Source organism: Schistocerca cancellata, chromosome 3 (assembly GCF_023864275.1).
Source record: "Schistocerca cancellata isolate TAMUIC-IGC-003103 chromosome 3, iqSchCanc2.1, whole genome shotgun sequence".
In the NCBI taxonomy this organism is placed as follows: Eukaryota; Metazoa; Arthropoda; class Insecta; order Orthoptera; family Acrididae; genus Schistocerca; species Schistocerca cancellata.
The window spans coordinates 441,622,396-441,642,411 of NC_064628.1; the positions used below are offsets into that span (position 1 = coordinate 441,622,396).

The 20,016-nt window shown below is 42.7% G+C and overlaps 1 protein-coding gene across 1 annotated transcript in view; it reads right to left on the reverse strand.

The window, feature by feature from the left end:
* The window catches only part of LOC126176357 (LIM domain only protein 3-like), a 1,143,263-nt gene that overhangs the window by 882,573 nt on the left and 240,674 nt on the right, over positions 1-20,016 (reverse strand). The window lies entirely within an intron of this gene.

Sequence of the window (20,016 nt, forward strand, 5' to 3'; positions counted from 1 at the left end):
AGGTGAGCAGGGCTTTACTTGTTAAGCTGTTTTGGTAAGAATACAGGAATAGTGATGCTGCTCTTCAAGAGTATCGATGCAATAAAGCAATAACATCATTATTCCGCAATGGGCTTGCAGCAGAGTTTGAATTAACTGACGATTTGGGAACTGTTGGGACATGCTGATGGCCAATTGCGCCACAAATTGTTGAATAAGTTACTGTCGCCATGGCGGAGAATGCTGGACGCAATGTGGAATCCTCAAGCAGAGCACGAGCTGTGTCATGACAACTGAATATTGCATGATCCGCCGTTCGAAAAGTGCTGCGATCAGTTGTGGAATGGTCTGTCTAGGACGGTTCCAGGTTATCGTGGATGCGGATGGTCGTCACACAGAGCAACGTATGTAGTCTGGATCGTGAACACGGCAAGAAATTGACAAATGTTACCTTCTCGTGTGGTAATTAAAATGTGTTTCCTTCACGATTTGTTCGTTAAATCTCTTCCGCATATAATTACAAATGTATCCGAAAAGTTTCGTTCTCCTACGGTCACTCGTTTTTCATCGAAGCCTTCTCGAGTAGTGGAAGTTTTATTTTAACCATCAGATATAGAGACAGTATCTTATTAGTGCATTTAGAGTTGAAAATCACTGAAACATATAACAAAACATTAACACGTTACATAGGAAGACGATAAATATGTACTACAAAAGTACAAGCCACTTGTACAAGAACGTAAGGAAAAAAAGAAAATGGTAAAATCTCAGAGCGACTAGTGTACAAACGTAAAAAGTGTAATAACATAAACTGGCATAAAATTACACACGACGAAATATATGAAGTGTTCGCAGTAACATTAGATGATAAAATCTCAACTTCATATTTTTTCACTCTATTTGAGCCTTTTGTGGACCACGTAAATATCTACTTCTGACTGAACTTAGCTTTTCCCAATCGGTTTTATGCAATTAGAGTGTTATTGTTTTCAATGTTCGGACCGCTTTGCTTCCGCTTCTATTTTTAGTTTTCTCTGACGATGGGATTCTAGAACGTTGTTTCGAAGCGTATCTCTGTTCAGAACTTCATGCTGCTGTCGTCATCTCATTTCTTGGGGCCACTTTCACCGCAGAGAATATTTGTAGTTGACAAGTTCAAAAATTCTATTACATATCCTGTTTTCATTCATCCGAAGCAAATGAAAGTAAAACTTCATCCTCAACTCTGCCATCTTTACATTTAGTGTTAAATTTTCTTCTACAGATCTTCATTACTCCTGTAGCTGAATTCGTGATTGTTATTTGTTGGCCCCAATAGTTTTCTTTGATTTTACGCATTATTATCAATGTTTCCTATTTCTCCTGTCTTAGTCATATACAGGCAGTCGGCAGTGCTTTAACACATGCCTCCTGTTGTACAGAAGATTTATATCGGCCTGCAGTTAGCTGGTTTGGTACCAACGGAAATTAAATATGAAATATGAAACATGCTCCAACATGGGACACATGACAAAATTAACATGAACAAAGACAGAAATAGTAGACCTGAAAGAGATCATGATAAGAGACAATAGCCTGTGCTGCATCTATTCCTGCTATAGTATCATGTGAGTGCATGACATTCATTTCCAGATATGCAGCTCTTATATTTTAATAAGTAGTGCTTGGCCACTACACTCAACTGAACCTCGTCGCAATGAATTAAACAACCTAGAAATATAACTATTTATCTTTCTTATATAAAGGTCGCTTAACTACAGGAAATATTACAAAACATTAGCGATCTCAAAATATAAGTCGGGTGGAGAACACAAAACTTTTATTTAATCTAATCGAGAGAAGAATACAGGACAATTATCTGAAAATTGTAGCAAACTAAAATAAAATGACGAAACTCCGTATGACTCATATCAAATAGGAAGACTGCGGGAGACTGAATAAGTCGTCCACGTCTTGACGGCTCACAAAAGCAAACTAAATGTGACAAATGTTTAACATAGACAATTCAGAAAGATGACTTAAATATGAGCTGCTCATAATATGGATTATGCTACTGCCTGAATGAAACTTACAGTCCGCAAGTACAGTGAGAAGGCACCAGTCAGCACCAGATGAAAGCTGGGAAGCGAATCCTCCCCAACATCTCTTCTGAACCACTGCAATCACCAGGCTCCACCAGGAGGCGAGAATGATTGCTGCTGCAGATATGTCGAACGAATATGTTCCCTTTTCTGTTAACAACATGGGAAAGCAGAAATTTATCACTCAGACCCTGTAAAAAACACCATTACGATTCATGTAATTGGTACTGGTTTCGGACACTCTCCACTGGTCTTAACCGTCCGCACAGTCTGTAATTTTTGGGGGAAGGAACGAACTTCCTAATGCCAGGTCAGTACCTGCAAGTGACCTCATTTTTGATGTGCTGACAGAAAGGCAAATTTCCCCCTCAAACATCCTCAGAAGAAGCTGTGACTACCGGCAATATCGTGCCTGAGACAAGTGGATAAGCAACAGGCACTGTCCTCACTGAGCATTTTTGAAAACAGGACCAGTTCCGCGAAACGTGGCTGCCACCCAGGAGTCGCTAAGTCCTTGGTTTTCAGACACCATGAGAAGCCTCCTGCTGACACTACGGGACTCCTGAGGCCTCAAAACGCACGCCTTTCTGGTATCAACTCGAATACACTCCCACCCCAACAAAAATGTACCAAGCCCTCACGATTACTTATCACGTTATCGTAAGGCAGCTGAAACAAAATTGCAAACCGATATGTCATAGTCATGTTGCAACATTTTACTTTATTACTGTAACACATTCCTGAACCTTTATTTGACAGGCAATAAATATATTACCGTACACACCTTTAGTCAACTGAAAGACCGTTTCCATATTCCTTACTGTGAGTTTATTAGCCTCCGTGTCAAGGCCGTTCTTCTGTATCACCTCACCAAGAATTTTAATTTAATGACTCTTGTGATTCTTCTGTAATTTGTATTCATGAAATTGGGAATATCTTTTATATTTGCGATATATTCCGTTTATGCTTAAAGTAAATTGAAGACCTGTTATTACTGCAATTCCATGAAAATGTACATTTCACTGGTTTCTCTGGATAGTATTATAAGGTCGGCGGCAGAACGTAAATACTGAATTCTAAGATTCTTTTCTTAACAGATCAATTGTACTTGCCTATTTATTCGACACTTTTCGAGATCATCTTCCCATTCTCGTGTCATATTTTCAATGATACGATTACAGAAGAAGATGATCTCTCCTCTATTTTGCTTCACACCTATTCGTACATGGAAAGCTTCAGGTACATCTCCCAAATATTTAAGTTTGGATTTTGTGTTTATTAGTACCTTTAGTATATTGTTTCTTGTATTATCATCCATACACAACTCTTTCAGTATTTGAAACAAAGATGATCTGCCAACAGTGTTTTGTGCGCTTTTGATGTCCACAAACACAGCGACACAGGACGGCTACTTTCTATTGGATTATGAGCTGAAGACTCAGAATGTGTTCCACACAAGATCTTTCTTCCCGAACTCAAGCTTGATACCCCTCGAACATGGCGTCTACCTGCTTTTGTAGCCTATTAAGTAGCCCATCGAAAAGAATGTTGTATGTAACTGGTAATACTGACGCTCTTCTGCAGTTGTTGGCGTTAGTTTCCTTTCTTGTGCAAAGCGTGAAATGACGCACACTTCCAAGCCTATGGAACTTCTCACGTTAGTTGTCTATTCTGCGTTATTGGTTTCGAAGTCTGGAACAGATTTCCATCAGTCAGTTTCCATATGTCTGCGACAACTTCGTCTTCACCTGTTGCTTTGTCATATTTTGTGTCTTGAATGATTTCTAAAAGTTCCTTCTCATCTGTTGGCTTCAGTTCCGGAGACTTCACATCAGTAGTTAAGATGGGAAGACTCTCTCCTGATCCTTTCCTCTTTAATAGTTTCTCGAAATGGTTGCTTCTTGAGCACTATGGGACTTAACATCTATGGTCATCAGTCCCCTAGAAATTATAACTACTTAAACCTAAGTAACCTAAGGACAGCACACAACACCCAGTCAGTTTCTCGAAATATTCATCTTACAATTCACAGATTTTTTACGTATAATGTAAGTTTCCCATTTTCTTATCTAAAACCACGCATTGCCACTTCTCTTTGTAGTTCCAAGGCAGACATTACCAAGATACTGAGTATTTCGACAGAGGAAGGCGTCTCTCCTTTGCAGTGCTGAAGATTTGATTTATTTACCACCAAACAATCACTGACCGAGACAACCGGTCGCGAAATCCTGCATTGTTTGCTGAAACAGCACTCACTGTCAGGACGAAGATATTCTTTACGAGAAACACTACTGAGAAAGCTTGCAAGCAAAGGCGTCGTCTGCAGGGGGAGCAGCGACCATAGAAAACAAAATTGTAGATCACCACAAGTCGCACAAAACTTTCGTTCATTACATGTTTCTCTCGTCAGATTCGAGCATCTTCACAAATTTAGAAGCCAACGGCGACACGTTAAATGTTTCTGGCTGTGCACAACACCGACGTCAGTGCTGTTCATAGGCAGAAACATCTGAAGTGTGTCCGTTCGCTACTAAATTTCTGAAAATGCTCACGTCTGACTGTCGAAATATGTAATTAAGGGAAGCTGTATACGACCTGACGCGACTCCACAATTTTATTTAATTATTGAGAAACTTCAGAGAACAGACATTTGCGACGTTTTGCGGAATGTTTCTACTGCGACCAACATACAGTACCTTCCGCGTAAGGACCGTGAAGACAAAATAATAGAAACTAGGGATGGTTCGGAGGCATACACTAGACGTGGAGAACCAATGGTCGATATTCAGGGATATGACGGCAACTATCATTCGAAGCGTGCCGGCCGCGGTGGTCTAGCGGTTCTGGCGCTGCAGTCTGGAACCGCGGGACTGCTACGGTCGCAGGTTCGAATCCTGCCTCGGGCATGGGTGTGTGTGATGTCCTTAGGTTAGTTAGGTTTAAGTAGTTCTAAGTTCTAGCGGACTTATGACCTAAGATGTTGAGTCCCATAGTGCTCAGAGCCATTTGAACTATTTTTTTTTTATCGTAGTAGATATGGACCTTAAAATACATACTTTAAGAGCTAGGAGCGCTTGTTCGGCTACTGTGAAATACGTATCTGCTACTAGACAAGTGGTCATAGCTCTTAAGGTACGCACTTGAGAGCTCATGTTTACTAGACCATTTTTTCTAGCTTTGTTCCAGAACACTTCCTCCCAAAATTTGGAAAGCTAAGAGCTTGCCGTAAAAGAGAATTTTTTCACAGTATCGAAGATGAAAAAGTGCTCACAAGGTAAGCATATTAGAGCCATGTTTACTAGACTTTTTTGCTTCGAATGATCGTCCCCTCTCAATCTTGAATAATAACTATTTTCCCCGGGCCCCTTGCTCCATTGACGCTTGGGAGACGTATGGGGATGACTACGCTTGTGTACACAGGAAGGTACGGTACACAGCCATACATAGAAGAGCTGCTAACTTCCCTCATCTTTGGCTGCACTGCGTTTAACCCAGTGTTTAGTGAGATCGCCAAAGGCTCAGCCAGTATCCAGAGTGTAAACAGCATCACAAGAGTGCATCAGGACCATGTCTACAGCAGCAGTCTATAGTCGCTGGCTAGAAGAGAGACTACGTGTTCTACTGGTGTTGTTAGTTATAGTTCACAGGATCCAGGACTGGACGCAGTTGAAGGCAGACCAATAAAAGTGCCCTTCAGTCTTGTCACCCAAAATCGTTAGACTGAAGTTAAGTTGCTTAATATTTCTTTTAATAAAATTAAATTGTTGTTGGTTTGGCCGGCCAGGGTGACCGAGCGGTTCTATGCGCTACAGTCTGGAGCAGCGCGACTGCTACGGTCGCAGGTTCGAATCCTTCCTCGGGCATGGATGTGTGTGACGTCCTTAGGTTAGTTAGGTTTAAGTAGTTCTAAGTTCTAGCGAAGTGATGACCTCAGAAGTTAAGTCCCATAGTGCTCAGAGCCATTTAAACCATTTTTGTTGTTGGTTTGTGTTGCCGTATGACGTATGGATGTAATTAAAGCGCAACTACTCACAGCTATCTAGTGTGGACTGTAATTACGGTGTGGAAGCTAAACATGGTAGATGCGTTAATGTTTGGCCACGAAGTGCAAATCTGGCGCTGTCAACGACAGAAGGACACATACAAAATTTCCGTAAATAAGGGATTGGGGAAAGGACGTGGTCAGAAAAAGTCTAACAAGTGAGAATGGCATACTGTTAACTTTATTATTAACCGCCGCTTACAAAGTTCGTTTATTATGAGCACTGTAGCCGGTGACGAGAGGCTGTACAGTGCCAGATTTGCACCTGCTGGCCAAAATTGGAACTAATTTTTCCAGCGTAAATCGGTTCTGTTTTAGCATATCTAATGCGTTCCGTTCGACCTTCTTGGGTCGCTGCATTTTAATAATAACCACCACTTATTTTAGCTTAGCAGTTCACGGGCACTGTTTGATCCTGTGACATTGTTGTACTGTTATTGTATGTAAGCAAGCCACCTCGTAAGAACTACTACTTTCTGTACTAAGGGGTTCTCTACATTTTACACCAAGGATATTTTATGGTTCAAATGATTCAAATGGCTCTGAGCACTATGGGACTTAACATCTGTGGTCATGAGTCCCCAAGAACTTAGAACTACTTAAACCTAACTAACCTAAGGACAACACACACATCCATGCCCGAGGCAGGATTCGAACCTGCGACCTTAACGGTCACCTGACTCCAGACTCAAGCGCCTAGAACCGCACGGCCACACCGGCCGGCCGGATATTTTGTGGGTGCACCATATTAACAGTGGTATGTGGAACCCTGCACTATGCACCATGGCTTGGGAAGTATGAATGTAGATGTCTTTGCACTTTCAAAAATTCCCTGCACAATTACGAATCGCCACTTCTCTTCCGCGAACAAACCTGTTCCCTTGCAACCCGAGAAAATAAATGGTACAACAGCCGAGGGGCGGTGTTACAGGATTACTTTTAAAATTTCAGCTCTCGGGGGCAAGAGTGCCAGCTGGACAGCGGATTTGACACGGGTCGCCCTGTTGGAACAGCAGCGTGCCCGCCGCCAGTGACAACAGGGCGTGTTTTTACGGGCGGCGACCCGGCGGGTTCTCGCGGTCCGCGGGGCGCAACCGGCTGCGGCGAGTACCGCGGCCTCCACCACGCGTGCGTGAGTGTCGCTTTTCAAGCCGACAAGTAGATTAATCCGACAACAAACCCCGGGCATACGATCCGGGCGGGCGGGCAGCGCCAACGCAGCAGCGCCGTAATAGCGTTATCTGGCGGGCGGGACGAAGTGGTGGTCGTGTGCTCGTGGCAGCACCTCTGCCTGTGTGTTAGGACGGCTGCGAGCGCGTGGATAGGGACAGGGGTATAGGGTTGCGCCGCGCCGCGGAGGGGTGGGGGCCCGCCGTATTGGTGCAATATTGGCTTATACAACGGTGCATGTTCCATATCGGGCGCGCGGCCCGCCGCGCGCCTGCGCCCAATTGTTTGTGACATCCAGCTAATTGGACGTCCATTGTGATTGATGCTAGTGTTTGTGTCAGGTGACACTCGAAAATTAATTAATGTAAATGTTCCCGACACGATTATTCATATCATGTGAAGTCAGTCAAACCAAACGGGCCATTCGATAATCGATTATAGGCGGGTGAGTGGTGGAAAGCGGCGCACAGAAAAGGGGGGACAGAGAGGGAGAAAGAGAGAGTGCGGAGGCTGTGGGAGGGAATGGAGCACAGAGAAAGACAGAGGAGGATCACAGAAAGGGAGCGACAGCGAAAACCGGTGGACAGCCGCGCGATGGGTGGGTGGGGGGGGGGATGGGGGGAGGGTGGCTAACAGTGCGATGAAAAGTATGCGTGCGTATAGCGCGTCAGTGTGTGTGTGTGTGTGTGTGTGTGTGTGTCTGTGTGTGTGTGTGTGTGTGTGTGTGTGTGTGTGTGTGTGTGACAGGCGAGGGGGGGGGCAGCAGTGCGGGGGAGAGAGGGAGGAGATTATAAACAATTGAAAACAACGGGAGGGCCAGTGAAATGGGGGGAAGTGTGGTGGGAGGGAGTGGGTGTCAGCGTCGATGCCGGAGTAGCACCGAACGCGACACCCAAAAATCCCCATCGAAACATATTATAATTAAATAGTAGCTCCGGTGATTCTGTCGCATTAATCTGATAATTCGTTTATCGGGTGCTGCGTAGACGGCAGCGCGCATGGGAATTTCGTTTTTAATTAATACCTACTAAATCTGCGCCCTGTTAAAGCGCCCGCTTCCCGCCCGCTGACAGCGCACAGGTTATTTATCGTCCTTTGTCCGCCCCCCGCCTTACGTCAGAGGCGCGGTCGCCGCATAATGCGACCGTGTGTGACCGTGCGGGCGGACACCTTCTTTGATAGAGTAACTGTTACTGTTCTGGCTTTTAAATTTGTTCGAGCATATCTCTCGGAAAAGCGAGAATCTGGAGTGTCAGCGAGACTAAACGTGATTTCCAAGAATCTGTGGATACTCGTATACGACACTCAATATTGCAACCGTACTAAGTGACACAAAATATGAAAGCTGACCTCTGCGGATGGAACCTTGCTATTCATACCAGTTTAAATGGTTCAAATGGCTCCAAGCACTATGGGACTTAACAGCTGAGGTTATCAGTTCCCTAAAGTTAGAACTACTTAAAACTAACTAACCTAAGGACATCACACACATCCATGCCCAAGGCAGGATTCGAACCTGCGACCGTAGCAGCCGCGTGGTTCCGGACTGAAGCGCCCAGAACCGCTCAGCCACCGCGGCCGGCCATACCAGTTTAAAACAGTTATAAACGCCATAAAATACAATAAACAACGAGATCTGAGTTGAATACTCATAAGGAGGACAAGCTTACGCCAAAGCGAAACGGGAGAGGTAATTTCATTTAGTAGTAGTAATGCCCTTCTCAGCATCAGTCACGAATGGCGAACCCTGAACTAGTTTCGCTACATCAAATTGTAAGTAGCAGGACCTAAATATTCTGTAAAGTCTGAAAATTTGATTTAATATCAGTAGCTCATTATTGTTTAACAGCTTGTAAATCACTGCAATTTGATCTACATTACGAAACGCAGGTTATTCACCTGCGACGTTTGAAGATCTCGGAGGACACTATATCAGCGTCACACTTACTCTAACATTACGATCTGAAAATCACTTAAGAAAGGTAAGCCCAAAGAAAAATCACTAATTCAGTGTGTCCCTTATATATCATATCTTATGGATTATACCGTCTCGTTGAGCGATCTCTTTCTAAATTCTAGTAAGGAATCTAAAGGTGAGGCAGCTTTATGACTCAGAAAAAACGCAATAAATTGAGGAATGTTTCTAGGCAGATTGAATTGACTGAAGATATAAAAGAAAACAGAACGAAGTACGTATTTGAGACTTCATGGCTGAGTTCACATTCTGAAACACAATAACATGAAATGTGCAATATCTCAAAATCACAGTAAAGAAAATACATTTAATTTTACCCATATTTTGCAGCTGTGAACGCGACTGTATTCTCTACACAGGAAGTAGAGTAATAAAGACCTCAAACACAATTTTTCGTGTTTCACATGACCCATTTCGGACACTGTGAGTCAACCGACATGTGCAAATCGTCTTTAAATATCATTCATTTCTGCTTCTGAGTGAGGTGATGCGAAATGTACGCTGCTGTTATGACAAGATTATATGTTACGTTTCGTGTTTCAAGGAAGGAAATTTTTCATTTCTTAATGCCAGCAGACATTGGTTTCCACTTTCTGTAATCACAAATCACGTTACTCAAGGCGCAACCTTGCTTAAATTTTTTAAAACTTTTCATAGATGTGGATCAACGTAAGATTATCAAAGATGAAGTTTATTTTGTAGTGTCAGAGATCAACAGGATAGAAATCAGTTTGGTAGCAGTACACAATGAAGTTAATGGCAAGACTCTAAATCTGTTAGAACCACTGGAAATAGACCTCCATAAAATCAAATAGCCTGCGTCCATGGTACACGAAGAGACAGCTTCCGCTGCTCATAGTTATTTTAGTAATTTTATTGCTTCGTATATGTCATTTATTTATACCTCAGATCTCTGTCACCAAATAATGAACTTGATCTTTGGTCAGCTGATGTTAAATTACATCTGCGAAGTGTTTTTGAATGTATAAACAAGTGTGCGCCTTGAGTGACGTGACGTGTGATTACAGAACGGATAAACGTCTGCGGCATTAAAACACAGAAAATGTTCTTCCTGGATTTTTTGGTAAAGTTTTCACTGTTTTTCATCATATTTTCTGTCACTTGACTCACAAAACTCAAAACCTAAGCTACTGATAACAGGAACATACATTTCGCATCACCTCACTCAAGAGCAGAAGTGGAGAATGTATTAAAAAAGGTTTTTACCTTACAGTGGACCCACAGGGCCTTAAATGCGTCACATAATTCAATAACACACAAGAAAATTGCTACTATAGGCCCTGTTATACATAAAGTATTCTAGATGGAATCAATGCATTTTGATATAAGATAAGCTGTGTGTCAGTCACTTGTCGTTAAAGATGAAATCGAATTCGGATCAAACGTCCTATAGAACAAGGGCTAAGTCGAACAAGGACCCAGTACACGATAATATTGTAAAAGTCATTTGAAAGAAACCTAAACGTAATGCGGCCGGTGATATGGATGTCACCATATTACATGAAAGTATGGTGTTCATAGCTTCCATCTTATCACTAGACAAGACCTGAATAACTACTGAATATGCCGTGTTGTAAGCAGTGACGAGAGAAGAGTCAGTGCACCTCCCGGCCTAGCGTTCCCACCGGCTGAACCAGGTTAAAATACCTTAGTTACTCAAAAGAGATCACCGCATTCTGGCAGTAGCAAGGATGCAAAGCTGCGGCATGTTATAGTCGACACGCTGATAGACAGCGTGACCAAACAAGTGACAGCACAATGCTTATTGCAGATTCAAAAGGAATGAAAAGGCACTCGTTACTAAGTGGGCACATTTAAAATTCCATGTAAGATCTTTCGGGTTGTTAGATCGCGTCGTTTTTGTCAACGGAAGACACCAGAACACACCTGAAGAAAACTGCAGAGTGATCGAAACGTCCACTAGTGTGTAAGATGTTTGAAGCGGAACGTACCACCGTCAGACTACTCAGAAGTTACCTTAGTGACAACGGCCGTGAAAGACTACTTCCTCTCCTTCTCCTTCTTCTTGTTCTTCCTGTTCTTAATTGCCGCTGGGGCTTAGGAGACCATATGCGCTCTCTACTTTTCTCCACCAAGCATTTCTTTGTTCCATTTTGCCCGTGACCTCCCTTTTCCCCTTCCGCGGATCGTGAATGTTACTTGCGGTAGTCTTTCCGGGGCCATTCTGATCTCGTGTCCAGCCGGCATCATTCTTCTTTCCCTCATCTTTTGGACAATTTCAACTTGCGAGTGTCGGTCTGTGAGTTCCTGGGTTTTTAATATCCTTCATTCCTGTGACTGCGTGTCTCTCTTGGGGCCTAATATTTTCCTTAACATCTTTCTCTCAGAGACTAGGAGGTTTTGTTCATGTAAATATTTCAGAGTCACATAGAGCTACGGGGAGAAATATATTCTAGTATAGTATGATATTTAAAATTTCTTGACCTCACTCTACTCCACAGTATGTCACTAGCAAAAAATTTGATCTGTTTGCTGTTCCAATCCTTGCCGTATCTCAATTCCCATTCTGTTCTGCTTGCTAAAAATGCTTCACACATACATTAATATATCTACTCTTTTAAAAATGAATTCATAAATCAACAGTAGGGTTTGATCATTGGGTGTCTTGTTCACGATTATGTACTCAGTTTTCTCCTCTTTAATTTTTAATAGTGCTTTCATTTCAGTATTTCTGTAAGAACTTGTCATGAGCTGAAATTGCAAGCGCTCTTCGATACTACGTACGAAAGAACATCACATATGTATGGTGATTTTTATGATATTACACATTTTTATTCCAGCTTGGTATAATTTTTGGTGTTCTCTGTCCGTCTCCTAAAGTCAAATTAAAAAGTATTGCAGATCATGTTTCTCCTTGTCTAAGACCAGTTTTTACATAAAAATGCTCTTCATCCCTGTAGCGATCTTTACTCTGCAATAGGTTTCCTCTAAACACATATGTAGTAGCTTTATAAATTTTTGAGGGAACGAACTCTTTAGAACCATCGACGATTGTGTCCCTATGTAGACATCAACAAAAACAATGTGAATATCAACGTCATGTTCCCAGCCTTTCTCATTTACATGTCTGAAAAGAAAAATATGGTCTGTAATTGATCTGTTTCTCCTGAAGCCACATTGATTGTTCTCTTAATTCCCCTCTGCAACTGGGAACATTCACTTCAGTAGACACTGTGATACAATTTTGTAGCTTACATTAATAAATACAATCGCTCTATGATTATGGCGTACCAGAGGGTCGTTCTTTTTAAGTGTAGGGAAGATTGCGAGCATTTTGCAATCGTTCTGGTCTTTCATTCTTTATTAGCTCTCCTGCAATTTGATCTTCGCCGATAGCCTTATTGTTTTTCGGGTTTTTGATTATTTGGTATATTTCTTCTTTATTGGGGGTCTCTACTAAGATGCCTACGGTCCCTGGTACATCGCCTGGAAGAGAATCAATAGGGTCGTCAGAGTTTAGTAGTTCTGCAAAGCACTCTGCCCATCGCCATTCGTGAGGATTTTTCCCGGTGTGTCTTTAAAATTTGTTACTTTTTCCCGTATTTATGAGTTACTTTCTTTACTTTTTGATACATTTGCCTTTTCTTGTGGTGGTACAGTCCTCTTCGGCTTCTTCAGTTAGCCCCTTGTAATAATTCCATTTTTCTTGCTTAAGTATAGTTGCCGTATCCTTCCTTATGCTGATACATCAGTCTTTCAAATTTTCTAACCATCTCTTCCAAGTCAACCATATCTTTTCAATTTTTTTCTGGCACACTTGACTAAACCACCCTTTTTCTGACCCCTCTTGTTTGCCTAGAATTCCGGACGCTACTCTGACTACAATTTCCTTAACTTGAGACCAGTCTTAGACATCACAGTCTCCTCCTTTTCCCTCATAGTTACTTAACTTTTCTTTGTTGAGTAGTACCTTCTTTCACCCCCCCCCCCACAAAGAACCATGGACCCTGCCCTTGGTGGAGAGGCTTGCATGCCTAAGCCGTACCGTAGGTGCAACCACAACGGAGGGGTATCTGTTGAGAGGACAGATAACGTGTGGTTCCTGAAGAGGGGCAGCAGCCTTTTCAGTAGTTGCAGGGCAACAGACTGGATGATTGACTGATCTGGCCTTGTAACAATAACCAAAACGGCCTTGCTGTGCTGGTACTGCGAACGGCTGAAAGCAAGGTGAAACTACGGCCGTAATTTTTCCCTAGGGCATGCAGCTTTACTGTATGGTTAAATGATGATGGCATTCTCTTGGGTAAAACATTCTGGAGGAAAAATACTCCCCCATTCGGATCTCCGGACGGGGACTACTCAAGAGGATGTCGTTATCAGGAGAAAGAAAACTGGCTTTATACGGATCGGAGCGTGGAATGTTAGATCCCTTAATAGGGCAGGTAGGTTAGAAAATTTAAAAAGGGAAATGGATAGGTTAAAGTTAGATATAGTGGGAATTAGTGAAGTTCGGTGGCAGGAGGAACAAGGCTTCTGGTCAGGTGACTACAGGGTTATAAACACAAAATCAAATAGGGGTAATGCAGGAGTAGGTTTAATAATGAATAGGAAAATAGGAATGCGGGTAAGCTACTACAAACAGCATAGTGAACACATTATTGTGGCCAAGATAGATACAAAGCCCACGCGTACCACAGTAGTACAAGTTTATATGCCTACTAGCTCTGCAGATGACGAAGAAATCGAAGAAATGTATGAAAAAATAAAATAAATTATTCAGATAGTGAAGGGAGATGAAAATTTAATAGTCATGGGTGACTGGAATTCGTCAGCAGGAAAAGGGAGAGAAGGAAACGTAGTAGGTGAATATGGATTGGGGGTGAGAAACGAAAGAGGAAGCCGCCTGGTAGAATGTTGCACAGAGCATAACTTAATCATAGCTAACACTTGGTTCAAGGATCATAAAAGAAGATTGTATACATGGAAGAAGCCTGGATATGCTGACAGGTTCCAGATAGATTATATAATGGTAAGACATAGATTTAGGAACCAGGTTTTAAATTGTAAGACATTTACAGGTGCAGATGTGGACTCTGGTTATGAACTATAGATTAAAACTGAAGAAACTGCAAAAAGGTGGGAATTTAAGGAGATGGGACCTGGATAAACTGACTAAACCAGAGGTTGTACAGAGTTTCAGGGAGAGCAAAAGGGAACAATTGACAAGAATGGGGGAAAGATATACAGTAGAAGAAGAATGGGTAGGTCTGAGGGATGAAGTAATGAAGGCAGCAGAGGATCAAGTGCGTAAAAGGACGAGGGCTAGTAGAAATCCTTGGGTAACAGAAGAAATATTGAATTTAATTGATGAAAGGAGAAAATATAAAAATGCAATCAATGAAGCAGGCAAAAAGAAATACAAACGTCTCAAAAATGAGATCGACAGGAAGTGCAAAATGGCTAAGCAGGGATGGCTAGAGGACAAATATAAGGATGTAGAGGCTTATCTCACTAGGAGTAAGATAGATACAGCCTACAGGAAAATGAAAGAGACCTTTGGAGAAAAGAGAACCACTTGTAGGAATATCAAGAGCTCAGATGGAAACCCAGTTCTAAGCAAAGAAGGGAAAGCACAAGGGTGGAAGGAGTATATAGAGGGTCTATACAAGGGCGATGTACTTGAGGACAATATTATGGAAATGGAAGAGGATGTAGATGAAGATGAAATGGGAGATATGATACTGCGTGAAGAGTTTGACAGAGCACTGAAAGACCTGAGTCGAAACAAAGCTCCGTGAGTAGACAACATCCCATTAGAACTACTGACACCCTGGGAGAGCCAGTCCTGACAAAACTCTACCATCTGGTGAGCAAGATGTATGAGACTGGCGAAATACCCTCAGACTTCAAGAAGAATATAATAATTCCAATCCCAAATCAGTTTAATAAGTCACGGCTGCAAAATACTAACGCGAATTCTTTACAGACGAATGGAAAAACTAGTAGAAGTCAACCTCGGGGAAGATCAGTTTGGATTCCGTAGAAACATCGGAACACATGAGGAAATACTGACCCTACGACTTATCTTAGAAGCTAGATTAAGGAAAGGCAAACCTACGTTTGTAGCATTTGTAGACTTAGAGAAAGCTTTTGACAATGTTGACTGGAATACTCTCTTTCAAATTCTGAAGGTGGCAGGGGTCAAATACAGGGAGCGAAAAGCTATTTACAATTTGTACAGAAACCAAATGGCAGTTATAAGAGTCGAGGGACATGAAAGGGAAGCAGCGGTAGGGAAGGGAGTGAAACAGGGTTGTAGCCTCTCCCTGGTGTTATTCAATCTGTATATTGAGCAAGCAGTGAAGGAGACAAAAGAAAAATTCGGAGTAGGTATTAAAATCCATGGAGAAGAAATAAAAACATTGAGGTTCGCCGATGACATTGTAATTCTGTCAGAGACAGCATAGGACTTGGAAGAGCAGTTAAACGGAATGGATAGTGTCTTGAAAGGAGGATATAAGATGAACATCAACAAAAGCAAAAAAAGGATAATGGAATGTAGTCGAATTAAGTCGGGTGATGCTGAAGGAATTAGATTAAGAAATGAGACACTTAAAGTAGTAAAGGAGGTTTGCTATTTGGAGAGCAAAGTAACTGATGATGGTCGAAGTAGAGAGGATATAAAATGTAGACTGGCAATGGCAAGGAAAGCGTTTCTGAAAAAGAGAAATTTGTTAACATCGAGTATAGGTTTAAGTGTCAGGAAGTCGTTTCTGAAAGTATTTGTATGGAGTGTAGCCATGTACGGAAGTGGAACATGGACGATAAATAGTTTGGACAAGAAGAGAATAGAAGCTTTCGAAATGTTGTGCTTCAGAAGAATGCTGAAGATTAGATGGGTATATCACATAACTAATGAGGAAATATTGAATAGGATTGGGGAAAAGAGAAGTTTGTTTCACAACTTGACTAGAAGAAGGGATCAGTTAGTAGGACATGTTCTGAGGCATCAAGGGATCACCAATTTAGTATTGGATGGCAGTGTGGAGGGTAAAAGTCGTAGAGGGAGACCAAGAGATGAATACACCAAGCAGAGTCAGAAGAATGTAGGTATCAGTAGGTACTGGGAGATGAAGAAGCTTGCACAGGACAGAGTAGCATGGAGAGCTGGTTCAAACCAGTCTCAGGACTGAAGACCACAACGACAACAACCTTCCTTTAACTTCTGTCTCTTTTTATCTGTTCATACCATAATATGTATCCTTCTTACTATTCTACAATCTTATTTAGTTTAATGTTCATTAGAAGGAAGTGACCAGTGTCACATATGCTCCTCTATAGGTTCGTGTATCTTTTATGTTTTTTGCACACCGCTTCTGTATACATACGTGATCTATCTCATTTACTGTTTGCCCATCTAGCGCCGTCCATGTCCCTTTATGTATATAATGAAATAAAGAGCAACCAACTTAGTGCCCTTCTTCATAATGTTATGCCAATCGCATTATTTCTATGCTGAAACTGTGCACTCGTAATGCAGATATCATTGTCAATTGCGCATCTGATCAAGTGAATGGCATTGTCACTGCTCTCTTGATGCTGATTTGGATTACAGATCACTGGTTTATAGATGTCTTCTTGACACAATTGAGCGTTAAGCCACCCTATACAATTTTAAATTATGGTTTGGAAACGATTTATACACAGACGTCGCATGGGGGAGAAGCCAACATACACATGGCCACCGGTGACTGCAGGGACTTAATAGCGATCGCTTCTGCGTGCCGTCTGAGAGCGGCGATCGTCTCCGTCGATTTCAACCGCACCTTTGATAGAGTGCACCACAACTTCCTCCTACGAGTGATGGACTGTACGGGATTCCCCCCGGGCCTCATCGACACCCTACGGCGTCTTTGGACCGCAGCCAGCTCACACGTCCAGGTCAATGGACGGACGGTAGGACCAGTACCCATTAAGAGGTCTCTACGACAGGGTTGTCCCCTTTCTACCTACCTTTATGCAATCGCACTCGAGCCACTCCTAGGGGGCCTTAACCACCGCCTATCTGGCATCACGCTGCGGGACGTCACCTTTCGCTATAGGACATACGCTGACGACCTGCTACTGCTGGTTCGTTCCAATGACGAAGTTAAAAGCGTACTAACCTGGATTGAGCGATACGGACAGGCCGCAGGCAGTCTTCTGAACATCAACAAGTCGGCGGCGTTGGACATTGGGCGTGGTCTCGGACCGGAAGCCCTCGCTCCCCTCCCACCAGTTTCTGATCTGCGATATTTGGGAATCACGTTCAAGAAAGATGTACGTAAAACTGCTGCAGCGAACTACCGACGGTTATTACAGACCATACGCGCAATGGTGCGACAGAACCTGCTTCGGGGCTTGAATCAGCTGCAACGTGTTGAATACCTGAACCTCTACGTAGCATCCAAACTCAACCACGTGGCACAGGTCTTCCCACTACCGCTGCAGATAGGTCGCCGGCTTCAGGCGGCCTTCAGTTACTACGTTTCCGCAGGTCATATCTTTAAAGTACGATACGACACTCTTACCCTCCCAGTGCACAAAGGACGGCTGGGATTGGTCAACGTCAGGGCGAGAGCAGTTGCCCTTTACATGAGCAACATGAGGAAACGATGGAAAAGTCAATATACCTCTCTCACGGGTCGTTTATTACAGGTTCTGATGCCAGCCTCTAACGTCCCGCCGGTGTCGGTTGCGCACGTCGCACCACAGCTCTCCCATGTGTCGACCTTCATTCTTGATTACAGCTATGTCAGCTCGAACCTCTCCGCCACACGTCCACCAAAGGCGAAAGATTTTTATACCAACCTTCTGCGGGCTGTTCACCATAACGTGGTGGAAAACAAGTACCCTACGGTTCACTGGCCAAGAGTGTGGAAAACGATACACCACCACTTTCTGTCATCCACGGTGCGTTCGAAGTGGTATCAGATCGCCAACAAAAAATATGCCACACGCCAGCGACTTCACACTATTGGACTGGCAGACTCCCCTTATTGCCCAGATTGTCACCTTTTGGATACCGATGAACATCGTTTTACTTGTACATCATCGTCCGGAGTTTGGCGACTAACACAGAAGATATTGGCTTGTTACCTCCGGGTCACACCTGATATGATTGACCCGCAGACCCTACTCTGTCCCGATGAAACTTACTTTCCGGCTGCAAAATATCATGCGCTTACATGGTTCAAAGGACTTACCGTCGCCTACATCTTTAGCGACGGAGAGAAAGAGCAGCTTGATTACCGGTGGTTACTACAAAATGCTCACAATGCCCTCGAACGCACACCGAAATACCGTACGCTCTTCACAAATTATTTACGCAGCGTTTTCGTTAACCCCCCACTCAGCTGGGGAGTGCCAGGCTGTGGTTAATGTGCTGTGCCGCATCACACTAACGGCTCAACGTTTTGCCTTGTCAGCCATGACCAAAGGAAGAGACAAGCTGCTGCAAGGATACTGTTTTCCTTGAGGCACTAGCGAAGCAGAATGCCTCCGTTGCAGATGCCCTTCAAAGGCGCTATTGGAGATTTCAGATAACGATGGCGAGGCTCCAAGTGGAACCAGTTACATTATTGAAGAACCTTTTAGTTCGAATTACATCAGTGGTTTATATTTTTAATTTTTGATTACTCTTTTATGCCACCTTTGTTGTTGTAACACTTACTTGTAAGACTTAGTTACTAGAATTCTCATTTGTACACGCTCCCTAAATGTAATCATATAAAAAAAAAGTGGCAACGGATAGCCCTAACCTTGATTTCCCATACTTCCCCTGGTCTATAGGCAGCTCTCTGGGGTGGGTTTACTCAGGAGCCAACGCCTGAAGTGGATCAGATTTTTTTGTTATAGGATGACAAGTGGCGGTGGCACTTAGGTTTTTTATGTTTTTTTATTTATTTATTTTTTAGTTCCATTTTCCTAAGGGGCATTTAAGGGGAAAAAGTGGTCCAAAAAGGGAGTAGTGTCTAAAAAAATGATAGAACACTTACCCGCGAAAGGCAAAGGTCCCGAGTTCGAGTCTCGGTAAAAAAAAAAAAAGAAAAAAAAAAGCGGTTGTAGGCTCTACAGTCTGGAACCAAGCTCTCGCTACGGTCGCAGGTTCGAATCCTGCGTCGGGCATGGTTGTGTGTGATGTTCTTAGGTTAGTTAGGTTTAAGTAGCTCTAAGTTCTAGGGAACTGATGACCTCAGCAGTTAAGTTCCATAGTGCTCAGAGCCATTTGAAGCATTTTTTTGAACAGACAAACAAGCTGTTAATCAGGTGGATATAGTGTTTTGACTCTTCAGTGTATTTTATCGCGAAAACATAAAATTATTCACAGATAAAAAACTAAAATACGCTAATTGGTATGAAATTGTTTCGAGTCTGTGACGATGAAACTGATGAAACTGCGTCTCTACTACCTCGTAGAAACTTCCACAGAAAAATTTGTCAAGAATATTTTAAAAATAATTTAGGTAACACCTTGCACCTCATCATTATATCAAATTGCCTATGAACGCGGTTTACTGATGAGAGAGGTTGTGTATGAGAAATTACATTTCTTCCGATAACTATATAGCCGTCCATAAATGCAGAAGTATAGCCGGTGCAGGAATTTGTGCTCGAAATGATATGTCGATTATGTCCCATAGTACCTTGATATTCCCGCCATCTGTATAAGTGCTTATGCTATCCCATGACTTCTGTCACTTCAGTGTAGGCAGCAAAAATACAGCTCTTGAGGTATCATTATACAC